At 30.7% G+C, this 6,000-nt stretch overlaps 1 protein-coding gene and 1 pseudogene across 1 annotated transcript in view; one reads left to right on the forward strand and one right to left on the reverse strand.

The window, feature by feature from the left end:
• The window catches only part of RSRC1 (arginine and serine rich coiled-coil 1), a 372,620-nt gene that overhangs the window by 126,362 nt on the left and 240,258 nt on the right, over nucleotides 1-6,000 (forward strand). The window lies entirely within an intron of this gene.
• LOC111733037 lies at nucleotides 1,908-2,026 on the reverse strand (annotated as a pseudogene).

Genomic DNA, 6,000 nt, shown 5'->3' on the forward strand with positions numbered 1-6,000 from the left:
GTTCTTGGAACAGAAATAATAATAGTGGTAAATAGAAACAAGTTTGAAAATTTCTTGTACAAATCTTTAATCATTCTTCCTCAAATGTCCTAGTTAACTGTTAAGTCCAGCTAACTTTCTATGCATGGGTGGCCTATATTTTGATGTACATATCAAATGTCTTAGGTACTGGATACTTTTTATGAAACATCTATAATAGAAGCAGTTTTTAAAATGAGGTGTTAGTGTAATATTCCCCTCCAGTAGTAGTCAGTTATTTTTCTTTTGACTTTTGCTTTCTCCTTTTTGAGTGTCACTATGGTCCATGGAATTTTTATTTAACATGTTTCAATCAGAGTTGTTATTATTTTGTTGTTCAAATTGTATCAAGTTTGATCAGTAGGAACCTCTTCACATGGGCTCCTGTGTCCTTCTTACATGTTCCCGTTAATTTTAAAATGATTCTTTTCATTCTGTCCCAATCTCAGATTGAACATACTTTGTCCCAGAGTCTGGAATCAGCTGCTTATGCAAATAACCATTGCTTTATTGTATGGTGTGCATGAAATTTTTTTTTAAGTAATGTTTTTAGTTTATTAAAAATTGATTCAAAAAAGTATAAATAGAACTTTATCAGAGAGTCCATCAGTAAGTTATAAAAAATAAACCAGGAATTGAGTGTGGCTTATTCTTGGAATACAAAGGTAATTTAATATTGTGAAATTTGTGAAATAGGTCAAAAGAGTTTAGTGATATATACCTTTCTCCATTTCAGTTGTTTTTGAAAATATAGAGTTTAAGATTCAGACTATTGTTATTATGCGATTTTTAAAATATAAGGTAAGTTTTTCTGTAGGTATAATTTACATACAGTAAAATACACAGATCTCAAGTGTAGAATTGTATAAGTTTTAACAAGTTTGTTCACTTGTGTAACCCATACCCCATCCCTTTCACAAATTTCCTTGTACTACTTGGCAGTCAGCCCACCCTCAGCCTCTAGAGACAACCACTGTTCTAATTTCATTTATGATAGATTAATTCTAGAACTTCATATAAATGGAATCATATAGCATATACTCTTTTGTATCTGGCTTCTTTTGCTCAGTATAATGTTTCTGAGATTTGTCTATGTCGTTGCATGTATTAATAGTTTGTTCTTTTTATTGCTGACTAGTATTCCATTGTATGGACTGTACCACAGTTCATTCTATTAAGTTATTTGGTTTGTTTTCACTTTGGAGCCATTATGAATAAAGTTGCCATAGACTTTGTTGTACAAATCTTTGTGGAACATACATTTTTATTTCTCTTGGGTAGATACCTAACAGTGAGTTTTTGGCTTTTGATAATAAAACACCTATGAACATTTGTGTACATGTTTTTGAAGGAGCATATGTCTTCATTTCTTTTGGGTAAATACCTAGTAGTGGAATAGATTGATTGTATGATAGGTATATGTTTTACTACTGAATGGTTTTTGCCTAGTGTTTTAGTTTATGTTTTAATAAACGTATATTCCAGCAAGAAATTTTAGTTGCACATTCTTGCCAACATTTGATGTTATCAGACCTTACAATTCGAACTAATATAATGGTTTTAAAGTGGTATCTTGTGAATTGTTACTAGTATATTTTTCTGAGGACTGATGTCCAATACTTTTTTATGTCCTTATCGGCCATTTGTATATTTTCCCTTGTAAAGTATTTGTTCAGGCTTTATCTATTTTTCAAAACAAATTATCTTTTTGTTATTGAGTTGTTGGAATTTCTTAAGTATTCTGGGTTCATTTACATATTCTAATTCCGTTTGTTTGTTTGTTTGTTTGTTTATTATTCTTTTCTTTCTTTTAGGCGAGGCAACCCTTCGTTGACCTCGCAGATTGCAAGGACTTTGTCAGCTTACAATCCCTTATTTTTTATTTTTTACGCCTACAGCACCTGGTCTTCCTAGGTGGTCTCTCATACAAGTACTAACCAGGCCCGACCCTACTTAGCTTCTGAGATCAGACGAGATCGGGCTTGTTCAGGGTGGCATGGCCTTAGACTAGTTTCTTTTTCAGATTTGTTGCGAATATTTTTTCCTAGTCTATGGCTTGTCTATATATTTCTTAACAATGTTTTTAGATAAATAGTAGTTTTATAATTTGAAATCCTTTATGTCAAATTTTTTTCTTTTATGTTTAGTACTTGCACCTTTTTTTACACATAAAAGCTAGAATCACCTTATCAATACCCACAAAAACCCATGTTGGTATTTTGGAATTGTACTGAATCTATTTACTATCCATGGACATAGTATACCTCTTCATTTATTTAGGATTTTAAAAATATCTCAATATAAAACAATTTTTTCCTTTTATAAAGGTCTTGCAGATATTTTGTTGAATTCATGCCTATCCACCTTATATTTATTATATTTTATTGCAAATATTTTTATCCTATTTGAGATTTGAATGGGAATTCTGATAATATTTTTCCATTGAGTATAGTTGTATTCTTGGTTTTTGATAGTTAACATTTCTTATTTAACAAAGTTTCTTTATATTCCTCATTGAATAAGATTTTTTAGAAATATTTATATATTTGATTTTTATTGAATTTTTTTTCTACAGCAATTAAATTTATTTTATAGTTTTTCTCTTTTAATCTAGGAATATGGCGAATAATATTAACTGATTTTTTTTTACTGTTAATCTGTCCTTGCATTCCTGTGATGAATCAACTTTTTCATGATGTATTATTATCTTTTTGTATATATTATTAGTTGTGATTGGTTTGTTTATTTATTGGCATTTTTAAATCATTGTTCCTGGGTGAGATTTGCCTGTAATTTTGCTTGCTTGTTCTCTCCTTCCGCAGTTTTAGTTTGAAGGTTATACTAGCCTTGTAAATGTAATAGGGAACTCTGATAGGAGATGTTGACAGTAGGGGAGGCTGTGTATGTGTGAAGGCAGGAGATATGTGGGAAATATCTGTTCCTTCCACTAAATTTTGCTGTGAACATAAAACTGCTCTAAAATTAAAGTCTATTAAAAATATAATGGTGAATGGTTCATTATTTTCTATTCTTGGGAATTTTATGATCTTATCAATCGTTACAGTTATCTGCTTATATTTTGATTGGGATTTCATTGACTATATAGATCATTTTGGGGAGAAGTAACATCTTAATAATATTGACTCTTCTGACCCATAAAAAACTATATTTCTCCATTTATTGAGGTTTCCTATGATTTTTCTCAGCAGTGGTAACAGTTTGGAGGTCTTTGACATTTTTTTCTTCATATTTATCCTGAAGCATTTCATATTTTTGATGATACGGCAAATGACATATAGATATTTTTAAATTTCAATTTCTGTTTTTTTTGTTGTTAGTGTACAGAAATACAGTTGAATTTGGTATATTGATCTTATATCTTACAACTTCATAAAACTAACATTATTCAAGTCACTTTCTTACAGATTTGTAAGTTTTCTGTGTAGATGATCATGATGTCTGCGATAAAGACAGTTTTGCTTCTTTTCAACCTGTATGCCTTTTATTTCTTTTTCTTGCCTGGTAGCTCGGACCAGAGCCTCTGATACAAAATTGAATAGAAGTGTTAAGGATGAACATTATTGTCTTGTTCCTGATCTTAGTTGATAGCATTCAGTCTTTTTCACCATTACATATGATGTTAACTGGTGGATTTTGGTGAAGCCTCTTATCAAGTTGAGGAACTGCCCTTCTAAGTCCTATTTGCTTACAAACAGGAATAGTTGTTGGATTTTGCCAAATGCTTTTTTTGGTGACCATTAAAGTAATCATATATTTTTTATTTAATTATTAAAGTGCTGACTTACACTGGTAGATTTTTTAAATATAAAACACTTTTACATTTTTAGTATAAAACTCTACTTGGTTATGATATATTATCCTTTTTATGTATTGTTGCATTTGTTTGATAAAATTATGTTTAGAATTTTTGCATGTTTTTATGAGGAATATTGGTCTTCATTTTTATTTTCTTGTAATATCTTCTGTATTTGGTATCATGTTAATACTGGCTACAGAGAATGAATTGGACAATATTATTCCTTTTTCGTTTTTCTGGAACAGTGTATAGAATTGATATGATCTTCTTAAATGTTTGATAAAAGTCAGGAATGAAGCCATTCGGGCCTGGAATTTTCTTTGTGGACAGGTTTTAACTAAAAATTAAAATTTTTTAGTAGAGAAATTAGTAAATGAATTAGAAATATTGTTACTCAGGTTATCTATTTCTTCTTGAATGAGCTTTGGTAGTTTTTATCTTTCAAAGAATTGATTAACTTCAAGGTGTTGACGGTATAGGCATAAAGCCGTTCATAATCTCTTTTTATCCTTTTCATATCTATACTGTTACTTCTTTTATTCCTGATATTGATAAATTGCGTCTTCTTTCTTTTTTTCTCATCAGTCAGTCTAGCTATAGGTTTAACAATTTTATTGGTTTTCTCAAAGAACCAGCTTTTAGGTTCATCGATTCTCTGTATGGTTTATCTGTTTTCTATTTCATTGCTTTCCTTGTTGAACTATATTATTGCTTATATTGAATTTAATTTGCTCCTCTTTTAAAAAAAAAAAATTTAGGGTATAAGGCACGTAGTGCTATGTAGCTTCTTTAACCAACGTCCACAGGTTCTAATATGTTGTATTTTCATTTTTATTCAAATAATTTCTAATTTCACTTATTTTTTCCAGTTTTATTGAGATATAATAGACATAAGTCACTGTATAAGTTTAAGGTATACGGCATAATGGTTTGACATATATAGTCAAATGATTACTGTAATAAGTTTAGTTAGCATCCATCATTTCATACAGATACAGTGAAAGAGAAAACAGAAAAGAAAAAAACTTTTTTTCTTTTTGATGGAAACTCTTAGGATTTACTCAAACAACTTTTATATATATCATACAGCAGGGTGAGTTATAGTCATCATGCTGTACATTACTTCCCTAATACTCGTTATCATGGAACTAAAATTTGTACCTTTTGACCACCTTTTTCAATTCTCTTTCCCCCTATCTGCAGCCTTTGGTAGCTACAAATTTGATCTCCTTTTCTGTTTTTTTTCTTTTAATATTCCACATGTAAGTGAGATTGTATAGTATTTGTCTTTATCTGACTTATTTCACTTAGCATAATGCCCTCAAGGTCCATCCATTTTGTCACAAATGGCAAGATTTCCTCATTTTTCATGGCTGAATAATACTCCATTGTAGATATAAATGTGCCACAACTTCTTCATCTGTCATTCATCTGTCATTGGACACTTAATTGTTTCTATATCTTCACTATTATAAATAATTCTGTGAATGTGGTGGTGCAGATATCTTGTCAAGTTAGTTTTTTCATTTCTTTTGGGTATATTCCCAAAAGAATTGCTAGATCATAACATTCAAAATATTTTGTCAAAACATTAAAAACTTTCAATTAAAAATGTATAGGGAAATTTAAATATAGCAAAACTAATATTTAATATAGTGTAATTGAAAACAGTGGGAATTAAAATGTCTAATTCCTTTGTAAGAAATACTATTGAGCAGTTTCAGCAGTGCTTACTTTCTTCGCATTGTATCTTTTCTGTGCCTCGATGGATTGTCATATTTCTTTCTAAGTTTAGAACAGTTTCCCACATTTTGCACTTTGTGATTTCAAAGTCATGAATGTCTTTCAGCGTTCCTTTAATGGGAAAGTTTTTACTGCCATAACTTCTAGGGACATTTTCAGCTTGTCCTCCTTCATGTTGGTAAGTTCTCCTGCGCTCAGTTCCTCTGGTCGCATATCTGCAGGCTCTCACATGGTGGCAGTGTCGTCATATGCACGCTCAGCTATTTCCTAATCACATCTAAGTTCACTTCCAGCATCACCACTTTTTGTTTCTTTGCTTCGCTTTCATCCTACTTGGGCAATTCCCTCTTTTGATTTTCTAGTTTTGGGGGTAGACAAAGGCAACGCAACTATATACTTTACTGTCTGAGTGTGACCTGTAT

The sequence above is a fragment of the Pteropus vampyrus genome, unplaced genomic scaffold (genome assembly GCF_000151845.1).
Source record: "Pteropus vampyrus isolate Shadow unplaced genomic scaffold, Pvam_2.0 Scaffold12, whole genome shotgun sequence".
In the NCBI taxonomy this organism is placed as follows: domain Eukaryota; kingdom Metazoa; phylum Chordata; class Mammalia; order Chiroptera; family Pteropodidae; genus Pteropus; species Pteropus vampyrus.